This window comes from Ammodytes marinus (assembly GCF_949987685.1).
Source record: "Ammodytes marinus genome assembly, chromosome: 20".
NCBI lineage: Eukaryota > Metazoa > Chordata > Actinopteri > Uranoscopiformes > Ammodytidae > Ammodytes > Ammodytes marinus.
This window is the reverse complement of record NC_137224.1, coordinates 19856025-19868524: the sequence shown is the minus strand read 5'-3', so window position 1 is coordinate 19868524 and position 12500 is coordinate 19856025.

Sequence of the window (12500 nt, the reverse complement as noted above, 5' to 3'; positions counted from 1 at the left end):
AGTACAAGCAAGAGAAAGAAGAAGAAGAAGAAAAAGAAAAACACAATAAAAGCAGCATAATTGATTGTGCTATCATTGGGGTTTTATGGTACATGAAATTGAATCAGATGATGCATCAATGTGGAGCCGGCCGGCATGTTGCCATGGGAGGGAGAGCGTCTCCTCGGCTGGCATGTGTGAAGGATTGCGGACCAAAGCTGTTCTTCTGCTTTTTCCCTTTTTTGCGCCAAGCAAGATGAGTCAAAATAAAAGGGGGACGTTTGGCAGCCCCCGAATCATGAGAGGAGCACAGCTTGAAGTGGATGGCAGGGCCCGGAGGATAAAAAAAGACAAAGTATTTAACACTGCCTGCCTGCCTGACGTGTGGTGGGTGTGGGAGGGACAGATAGAGAGAAAACAGCTGATGGCCTGATTCATCCCTCCAGCCCTCATTAGGAAGAGAGAGAAAGAGGGAGAGAGAGAGAGAGAGAGAGAGGAGCAGCAGGGTTTGCTTTCAAATGGAGGGCTAAGCTTGAGAGCCAACTGTAGGCTCTAAGGGCCAAACATTATGCCCCTGGAGGTTGACACACACACACACACACACACACACACACACACACACACACACACACACACACACGTACACACATTAAACTAAAGGACGGGCTTGCCATTTTAGGAAATTCCCTGATACGCTTTTGAAATATTATTTTAATTCTTGCTGAGAGTGACTGTAATATGAAAAAACTGTGTTTAAATATATTTTTCTTCTTTGGTGACGGCTTTTTTAAAGGTTTCATACACTGTAAGCAATGTTAAACAAATGGTCTCCATTCAGATCTTGCATGGACTTTATCAGATGTGTTCCAGTTTGTTCATAAAAGGTGGCAAAACCTCTCAGACTGCTGGTTGAAATAACCAACTCAGGGTCAAATTGTAAAACGTCTGACTCTCTGAAAGCCTTTTTACTGCTAGGAGCAGTCACGAATTTAGAAAAAAAAAACTGTGCAAGCGGAGTTGAGTTTTTCGGTGGAAATAAATTGACTCAAGGTTGCACTGAAGATGGCTGCTGCAGGCTCCCCATGTCAGTCTGTCTTCTTGCCCCCTGTTACTCCAGCACCCTTGAGGGATGTGAGTAAAGATTATGATGCTCGGAAAAAATTGGCACCGCCGCACATGTTCACAAATTGAGATTATTGCACTGAAATATAGATGAGTAAGAGGAGGCATTTTGGCACTCGGCGCTGGGTCAAGCAGCACCAATCAAGCTCAAACGTAATGACACACACACACACACACACACACAAACACAAGTCATTTTGTTGTTTATGTAATAGCGGGAAGGCTCATTACCAAAAGCAAAGAAGCCATACGTTTTCTTTTTTTTTCCATGGCTGCAATTTGCATAATATTATCCAAGTGACAAAACAAGAGAATGGACATTATTGTGGGGAAGAACAGAAAAAAAGCACTCTCTCAGACACAATGCGCAAAGAGAAGCCGAAAAACGAGATGAAAACCATCCATTGAAGGCAAATGTGTGGCTTTTATGAGGGGCATGAACAACGCTCGCTTTTCCTGTCGCATCCACTTTGGCAAATCACTGTGACAGCGGGTGCCAATAAAGTGGAGGGGAATGCGGTGTTTGTGAGAATAAAGATGAGAAAGAGGGGGAGAGGGAGTGGGGGAAAAGACAATAATAGAAAGTGAAGGAGTGAGAGACTGATAAACAACATTTTTTTCTGCCTGTGATGTTTGGCAAAGCAGCACAATGGCGGGATTTGTCAAATGGGCATATTAGAGGAATAATTCAGAGAGCGGCTGGCGGGCTGGAGGATAGTATAGTAGGTGATAGGGGGAGACACGTTGCGGGATGGAGTGGATGTCAGTGATGCATGAGAGGGGCCGGCTGCAAAGTTTGTGTGTGTTTGTGTGTGTGTGTGTGTGTGCGTGTGTGTGTGTGTGATTGATTCGAAAATGAACAAAAAAAGGATAAAGAGCGACGGTGGGGGTAATGTGTTTGTGAACAGGAATAGAGAAATACCCACAGTGCAGTGGGACTCTCACGCAGAGTTTTTCAGGAGCAATTAGCACAACACACTCAGTCCCTCTCATGAGCGATGGTGGCAGGGCTGCAACTCTTATCATGGATTATTATTATTATTATTTGTATTTCTTTTTACATTTCCCCAGCACAGACCATGGCAACTCTTTAATTTTTTTTTTTGGTTGGCAAGACTGACTTTTTCAGTTTGATGTTTTCCGACAAACATTTTTACCCTCCTGTCAATAAACCAGTGAACCCTAAATCCTGACAGATCCCAGGCCAGTTATCGACCAACAGACACCTCCAATCCATAACTTCCTGAAACCACAGACCGAGGCCTGGGAGAACAAGAGAGTATCAAAGGAGAGGAGCTGAGATCAAGGTATGGCTTAAAGGTGGATTTGATACCTACAGTATATGTCCTGGATAGGCTAACCTCCAGTGGTGGGCGAGGAACTTGGGTTGAACTTTTAACCTTGGTCTTGGGAGCTTTGTACTTTGATATGGCGACTACAAGCTGAGGCCTGAAACAAACTGTAACATCACACACACTCACAGACACACACACACACACACACACACACACACACACACACACACACACACACACACACAGACACACACACACACACACACACACACGCACACACACACACACACACACACACACACACGCAGACACACTTTTTAGAATGTTGTTGCTTTAATGAACTTTAAGATATAGTATATATTGAAACAAAGTAGAATCATCCTTGAAATGACTGTCTCATGGCACACCCACAAGGAGGGTTCTCACTATGCCTAATTAGACCTTTGAGACACAGAGAGAGTGTGCTTGATCAATGTTCTCCCTCACTCTACTTTTTAATTGAATTGCTACAGATGTGGGGCATACGTGACTTGTAACATGTAAGGTCTTGAGAAGCACAGGTGACCATTACAAATGCACCTGAACAAATCATGTTCTACATAAACACAGATCTGAACAGACCTTTCTTCCTTTGATGACATCTGTGCGTAGTCTCTAGTTATTTTGATCTGCTCTATATAAGAATCACCAGTAAGAGCAATGGGAGTCAACTACAAGGAACTTCCACGTGAGCAACAATGAGCTGAAATGTAATTAGCAGATGTTATACCTTATTTCATCTTTCATCTATGACCACCTCGGTATAGTCCAACAGGTTTACTCATTAACACACATGTGTATAGAGCTGCAGTAGCCTATATACAGTATGGCTTATTTGAATTCAGGTCAGCTAGGCTAACTAGCTAGGGAAGAGAAGATGTCAGTATATGGGATGGGAGTGTTTCATCATGTGATTACCAAGACTCAAAGTTAGCGCTTGGCTGTCAGTACATCAAATGAGCTGAGAGAGAGAGAGGGTTAAGGTTCACACATAGACAACATCAAAAGGTCTGGATGACGCCATGTTGCATAAAGAGTCAGTGGTGGTGCAGCTAGCGAGTATGGAAGGTTTAGCGAACATGTACAGTATGTGCAGCATCGACACTGCTTCAGATATGAGTACACACACAACGAAGTACACACACTTTTCTCCTTAATAAAAGAGCCAGATAGCTGTCAAGAGCCTGACACACTAAGTCAAAGGCAAAGGGAGGATTTCAAACATTAGCATTTCTCCATAATTCCTCCTAATCCAAACACTAACATAACAGTAAGAAGTTCAATCTAATTGAGAAAGGGGATGAAAGACAAGAATATCCTGCGTGGGAAAATAAATCTGGATTAATTAGCATTGTTGTGCTAGTGTATGTGTGTGTGTTTTATTTGGACAGCTGATTTGTTTGTGTGTGAAAAAAAAGCCTGTGTTGGTATATGTGTTTGACGTGTGTGTACGTGTGTGTGTGTGTGTGTGTGTGTGTGTGTTTGACAGTACGCGAGAGGGTAATTGTTAAAGTATTATATCCTATGTGTGGGGCCAACACCTCATCAGCGAGTGCTCACCGTCATAAGTAGCATGTTTGATTGGATTTTCCTGTTTGAATCGCGCTGCCTCTATTTTTGCTTGTGGTGGCGAGGCTTGGTTAATTACAAGGACAGATTAAATTTGAGCGTCAACATGTTAGAGGCATGCAGTCATGGTCATAAGCACATCAGGGGAAATCTGGAGGCATCATTTTACATGTAATCAACCACATGCGCACATGTGAGTGTTTGTGTGTTCTTGTACTTGTGTCTTTGTGAGGACTTGTGTGTTCTTGCATCCTTGTGAAGACCATCGTCATGCATGTGCATTAATAAGTGGTATGATAGACACAATCAAACTTGTACAAAGTGTGATTCAATTATTTTGCAAAAGTAAAAAGCCTTCCACTTCACTCAAACATTTCCACCATCTTCCCCCAGGCAAGTTGTAGTCTATAACTCAACAAACTTATTGGCATCCATTTATACATGTATATATTCAATTTAACTGTTCCCTTGTGTTGAGTTACAACGAAACACAGTGTGATTGATGGACTAGCAAAAGTCAGGCATTTTAGACACAAGGCTGAGAAAAACTTCAAAATCTCTCACTAAATAGCAACTGGAACCATATTAAATTTAACATTGCTGCAAGGCCTGTGGTTGTAAGAGTAACATATGTGCTTGGCATTCTGTAATATATTATTGAAAAGGGCGCAGGAGTGCAGACGTACGGTAGGCCTATATGTCTTGTTTATCCAGCCTACAACATCAAATTAAAATAAATACACTCGTAACTGTTAACCAATTTAAAGTTATTATTTTGAATCAGCCCCACTCCACTTGTAACTGTTTTAATTAGGCTATTGTTCTGCTTTATTCAATTGATCTGAATGTTTTAATTGTTGTTGTCTCTTTGTAAGCTTGTTGTGTATTCTCATTGTATATTGTGTATCTGTAATTTGTCTCGACGTCATTGTAAAAGAGGGTAACCCTCAATTGATCTTTCGAGAATAAATAAAGGAAAATGAAAAAAATTAAATGTGTTGCCCTCATGTTTTTCCACAAGTTACTGTTGAGTGGTTGGCCATGATTGAGCAAGGTTCATATACACATTAACCCCTAAGCTTTTTCGCCTTCATCTTTTCATCCTCCCCTGCTAGAAACTAAAGTATATTAATATTTAGAATGATTGTTGCCTCGTCTCACACACTGCCTCTGGCCTTGGGGGGACTCTCTCTCTCTCTCTCTCTCTCTCTCTCTCTCTGCGCCCGTCAGTTTACTGTGTTGTTAGCCTGCATCTCGGCTGCTAATGTTCCCGCACAGTTTATTGCTTGGTGAAATGCTTCCATTAGTGTCCAAACCAACAGTAATGGCATGCAGATGGGCCGTCTCGCGCTACAGCGAGCCGAGACTTGTGAGAGGCAATGTTGACTGACAGGCAAGTAAGGCACCTTCCTATATATACTGTGTGTATGTGTTTACTGGAGCATAGAGAAAAAAATATACCCTATTTGTGTAGCCCTCACACTTGTGAATGTGAGTCCTTGAGAGTGTTTCTCGGAGTGTGTGTTTGTTTATTATATAACTTTTGCAAGTGTGTTCATCTATGTGTGTATGTGTGTGTACCTGCACTAGTGGAATAATTGGTGTGTGTTTGTGTGAGTGCTGTCTCCTGTCACTGGGATAGCAGGTGGTTTAGAGCCGTGTTCACTTCTATTCAGCTGTTACACTCCAGCGCTCCTTGGGGGGTTTCTCTGAGAAGCATCTTAGCAGGGAGAGTGGTGTGATGACAGTGGGAAATGGCTGCTGTACGCCACACTACAAATTGCTCTGCCGGCTAAAAAACTAAACTTTAAGTTGGTTAGTGCTTGCCCACAGGAGTTCTAAAACTTTTTCAAACTCAGCGGGCATGTTCCAACAATACCATGATGTGAATGTGAAATATATTCCTAACTCTGCCGTGGAAGCTTGTTGCATGAATAATATGTTGTACGGCAATAACATGTGGTTTCTGGCACATGATGCAACCCTTCTTCAGGGACTAAAGGTCTATTCATATATGATCTCAGCTGAACAAGTGAGGCGGTATAAGTCAAAGGCAGGTTGTGCTTTTAACCAGCATGTTCAATATGGACATAACCTTTGCAGCTCCCAAAAGGGGCCTGTTATGTAAAGAGAACACTGTCCGCCGTGCAATCCTATGGTCATCTTGTAGCCTTTACATTTCCAAGACCTAAACTTCCTAAAAATCTGATTGAAATTGGAAACAAAAAACAAGTTGACCTTAAATCCTTATTTTATGAAGTCCACCTTAACATTTTTGCAATATTTAATAATTCCTTTAGGTTATATATAAAAAACCCATTGCCCTCCCTTCGAATGTAAAACTACGCTATTCTACTCTATATTTGACTTTACAACAGTCACCTCACACTAGCCATACTATGTATCAACGACATGTAAAATACAGTTATCACTGTACTCGCACTATTAAAACGGAGATGTGAAATATCCAGACTTCAGATGAATTATGGCAGAGTTTAAGCCATATTGAAATTGCTCTGTCCACAGTACTTCACTAAAACAAGGCTACATAGGATATATCCACTTCATTCCACATTATGTACCAAAAGCTAGAACTCCACCCTCTCCCACAACCATGTGTTATAACCCCGAGTAAAATATTGACACAAGACAACATTGAAGTAATGTGAATTTAATGAAAGTCCATCCAATAGTTACTTCATTTTGCGTTGTATAGTCTATTTTATTGTTGACCAAAGTGCTGGACCAGCTATCAAACGTGCAACACACACACACACACACACACCAATATGGACATCCCTGGCTGCTACTGTGGCTTAAATCAGAGGAAATGCCCTTTGCCAAGTTTTTCTAGGCTAAGATAGTTTAATTATAATCACATATTTTGGAATGATGTCATCATTCACTTGTAATAAGGCCATGAAATACACCATGTCTAATAAGACATGTTCCAATAGACAGTAGCCTGACTGTTTTTTTTTCTTCAAATGCAAATATGTAGTTGATTTTCTTTGTCCAATGGAAGCCACAGTGGATTTTATCTGTGAGAGTGAAACACAGTGTTTAAGTAATGGTTTCCGCCTTCAAGCTCAAAACAATGGAACACGAGGAGCACTAGCAGCCACAAAGGAGAAAAAAAAAAAACGCTTCTAAAAGGCTTCCTTTATTTACATCAATGTAAATACTGCGAAGTGTGAACACACTGACAGCCTTTAACATGACTCCAATAGCTCTTGAGTAGGAGGCCTTCCTACCAACCGAGCTAACTTTAACATCTAGAAGCGTGGCGTTGTGATCACGGTAACAGCAGGAGACCATCTCAAGTTAACACATTAGATAAATGATGTAAAGCTGCTGGCACCACCTTAGTATTACAGAGACAATATATTTCTGCTTTATGATGCACTCCAAAGTTTTGTTGAAGGTTTTGAAAATATTAGTAAAAGAGCTCTGCCCCCAAATATGGAGCAATTATAATCAATGTCTGTCAATGGACGGAGTAGCAGTTCAATTCCATTCTATTTTCCTGAGCACTTCCACACACCTAGGTTGCGTTCCGAATCGCATAGGGGAGAACGGGGTAAGTAGGCACACTTTTTACTCTAGTGAGAATTGCTCATCACCAAAACATCTGTCAATAGCCATTCCTACATTAAATTGAAGCTTAAGGTGTTGGCTTGAAATGTGTGTCTCTCTTTTTTTCCAACTTATTGTAATGAAGAAGTAATTTACCATCAAAGACACTCTGACACATTGTGACAACCAACCCCATCAAGGGGTCGGTTGTCACACACTATGGGGTTGTTTGTCACAATGTTATCTTAATGGGAAAAATCTTAAAAAGAAGGCAATGAGGCAGAACCAAATTTGAAAGTTTAATTGCATTGTCAAGTTGACAAATAGGCCTACATAACTTACTGTAGCCTTGGCAGCTGGTCTAGTTTGGGATGCACTGGGTTGTTTTGATTTTGTTGCCCTTTTTTCTTTTGCTTGCTAGCTGCCTTTTCCTGCTCTATTCTTTCCTTCTCTGGGGTGTCAGTGAGGATACAGCTTGACAATTTCTTTCGTTATTGGGTTCCTTTTCTGGCTGTAGCCTTGAGTTAACATGTGACAACCAACCCCCCAAAAAATTTGACGACCAACCCCAACCTGAATTTCTTGCTAGCATCAAGGCCAACAACCATCTGACAACTAATTAGCTTGCTAACAACAATCTAAACTATAGCTTACCCTTCACACTTTCTGAGGGTAACAAGTGTTTTGTTATAAACCCATTGTGTAAAAGCCTAGAAGAAAAATACTGAGAAGCAAAATATTTTGAATTTGACATGAAAAACACAAAACATCCTCTCACCTGAAATGCAGCTGTCTTCCTCCAAGGAAGTCTATGTATGTGACCTCTGATCCCAATTCTGGACCTTTTTTATATCAACATTTCAGAGCTAGCGCGCTCTGGTGGCGAGATATAACGAATGTGACATCCAACCCATGTGACAAATTACCCCGTTCTCCCCTACTTTCTACTATATAGTACGTAGAAAAAAGATTTAGGATGTCCCGATTCTTATGGCCAGATTTAGGATGGTTAGAAGTACCCGGATGTCCTACTTCATGCGGCCAAGATTGTTAGTGTTGAAAAGTGCATCCTATTTGGGCGATTCTGACCCACAATCCAGTGTGCACGTGAAGTGAAGTAACATCGACGAAGCCTCCATATGAAAACAAACGGGGATGCGACGGATATAAAAGCAAGTGGCAAGATCAAGGCGCAATGTTATGATGAAATAAGAGAGTAAAGTATGTCCTAATAGTATGCCTACTGCATCCTAACTAGATTCTTTTTATCGTCGGATGTAGTATGTAGAATAGAAAAAAGAAAGAGTATGCGATTCGGAACGCAACCCTAGTCTTTTTCCTTTGCACACACACACACACACACACACACACACACACACACACACACACACACACACACACACACACACACACACACACACACACACACACACACACACACACACACGTAGTGGAGCCCATAAACACACCCGCTGTGTATAGCTAGGTGGGTGCAGGTTTATCCTTGTTGTGCTGACGAAGCACTTGCGTCTCTGTCCGCCTTCTGAGCCGATACATTCACATAGCGCGTGCTGGTAAGGAACAGCGGTCGGCCATTTTTAGTTGGCTCTTTGTTTGGGAGGGTTGGTGTTCCTACGTCCAAACAAACTGTTGAAAACAATCTCCCGTCTTTTTGGCTTTAGAGTGAGAGTGGGAGTCCAGTCGGTGGCGGTGTGAAGAACGGTATTGTGGGTAAATGTCACAGAGAGCCTTCTGTTCCATAGCTGACTAAGTGAATAAGAAAAAAAAAGAAACCCTTTGAGCATATATCCACTACTTTGTCTGCTCTAAAAACACCAGAAAAGAAAGAGTACAACAACTAAATAAGCTGTCAATGTCACCATGGAACTATGACCATGTTTTTCTATAGGTTTTATGAACCAAACACAAGCACGTTTTTTTTTTCGGAAAAATTGACCGTAGTCTCTGGACAAGAGGTCAGACTTTGTCGGCACACGTCACTTTCTGTTTCAACTGTGTACTGTATATTGTGTTGTGAGGGAGGGACGTTTGAGATGAAAAAGACTTCCCATGTTTATGACTTGCGAGCGGCCACCTCACTAGACAGCTCAGTGTAACTCCTTGAATCGACAATAGAGAACTACTGTGTATCAATTAAGTTTGGGTTCAGTCACCTTCAAACAATGGCTTTGTTTTTTAATGATTTTAGGCGTCCATGTTTCTTTGGTTTTCAGGCACTAAACGACGCACCGAGCCCAAGAGTTTCCCTTACTGCTGTCATGTGACACTGTGTGCCATTTTGGCTGAAAATAGTTTTCTCAAAAGGAGAAAAGTGAAAGAGAAAAAGAGACGCTTTTAGTTCGAGCAGGAAGACAATTACCATTTAAATGTTCTCATCGCAGCCGGTCTGCACCTCTCAATTACTACCCAGTGAACTCGCTAAGTTCTGTGCACGTACTTTCCTGTCAGACACGATTAACCCAGCCCGACGGTAATAAAACTCTCTTACATGTTGTGTGTCTCTGCCTCACCCTTCCATCAGCAGTGTCTCCATGGAATTAAAGGAACATGTGGAATAGAAAAGGGGGTTAGGAGATTTTTTTTGGAGGAATTCATCAACACATTTGGTCTGCATGTTTCAAGGTGTTAAAGATGACACGTTTACCAGAGATCACTGTTCATGTAGTGTACAGACAAATCATGAATATATGTTATTAACTGGTTTAAAAACACACATTATTTATGTGAATATATACTGTGTGACGAATCATTGATGACCTTCATGCAACAGTTGGGATACATCTGTGACCAGTCAGACGTGCGTGGCTCAAACACGGCCCGTAGCATTCAACTCAAGTGAATCATGCACATCTCATTTGTGACCCCGCAAAATGCTAGAATAATTAAAAAAAACATGCTCCAGCTTGGCGAGCGCTGATCTGAAGTCTGTGTGGCTGGCTGCGGTCCCAGAGGTTGGGACACAGGGACGGATGGATGGGGGCCCCGTCGCCCGGCTCGCTGCGGCCCCAGATGGCTGCGCTCTGTCAGCGGGCACACTACCAGGAGGGGTGGTGCCCTGACGTCAAGGCCATGATTAGATACGCCAACTTTCATTTGCCTCCCCCCTAACACCTGTGGACTGTGTGGAGAAATGAAGGGGTTTGGTGGTAGACCGAGTGTGTGTGTGTGTGTGGGTTTGTGTATTCTTACAGGTATCTTTGTGAGGACCAGTTCGTTTTAAAACATCGGATTGAGGGCATTTTTGGAAAATGAGGATTTTTTTTGTCTGGTCCTCACTTCTTCATTTGCCTGTTTGAGGGTTAACACTAGGTTTTAAGGTTCAGGTTAGAATTAGGTTTAGGTTAGGGTATGTGTGAGGGTTGGGGCTAAACATTTAGTTCTGATGGTTAAGGTTAGGGTAAGGGGCTAGGGAGTGCATTATGTCAATGCATGTCCTATCCAAAGATAGAAGTACAAAATGTGTGTGTGTGTGTGTGTTTGTGTCCTTGGTTATCCTTTCCAGAGCCAATTTAAGTTGGATACTTGTAGCGTGAAGATATTTATTGGATATTGTTGGTCATTTTAGCTGATTGGGACCTCTTTAAAGGTGATAAGAGTCTGACTTCTTTGTATTGAAAGTTTGTTAATGACCTCGCGGACAGACGCTTCCAAAACTCTCCCCACAACTTTGATTTTTGATGGTATCACACCGTCGTCCTCAGCAGATGTAGTTTGGAATGAATTTGTAAACAATCAACTTTCCAATTTCTAACAACACTTTACTGCCCTTTACTGCACTTTAAGTCCCTCCAGTAGTCAGGTCATCTGGCAGGTTAATTATAAGTAATGAATAATGACATCTTCCGGACACAATGTTGATTTTACGACCTGAATTGATGTGTTTAGACACCAGTGCAGCACCTTATTGACTCGACCCCTCCCAACATCAGTTTTATGAGCAAAGCTACAGTGAAAAAGAAAGTGCAATGGAAATGCTTTCCAGTGCAAAGTGGGGTTGTATTGTTGTGGCTGGCCATGGTGCTGACACAGCACGTGACCTACCCCTCCACACACACACACACACACACACACACACACACACACACACACACACACACACACACACACACACACACACACACACACACACACACACACACACACACACACACACACACACGCGCGCGCACACACACACACACACACACACACACACACACACACACACACACACACACACACACACACACACACACACACACACACACACACACACACACACACACACAGAGGGTCTTAAGGTTTCCTTACGGTTCTCTCACACCCGCCCTCAGTCAGTGACCTTGGAGTAGAATTAAGATATAATATTAGAAATGTTATTAATGTCATTGCCCCCGCTAAGGTAAAGGTGGTCTTTGGGAAGAAAAGAGCACCATGGAAAAATGCCACGCTGGTAAAAAAAAAAATAATACTAATAAAAGTTTCAAAGGGGCTGAACACAGGCGGCAAAAAACTAATCTCCAGGTTCATTTCGAATTCACTAAAAAAAAGGATTTTGCATTTAATTTAGGTTTTGCTTCTGCACAGCAACTCCGCCGCCCGTAACTCCTTGAAGTGACTGCACTGATCTCCATCTACATAAGGTAGCAGACTAACTATGCATACAAATCCCTCATACAACCACACTTCAAACATACTGAACAAACTATCCCTTTAAGACAGTCACACAAGTGGAGAAAGAGCATCCCTTACATCCCTCCCCCGCCCCATCCCTGATCAGCATCAATAATCAATCAGTACTTTATATGAGGTGTTGAAGACTTGTTTGCCACTGGCTTTCATTGAGTGAAACTGGAGCCACACACTGTCATTTTTTATTCTATTCAGACTTATTTTTTTCATCCTCTATTTTATTCAACC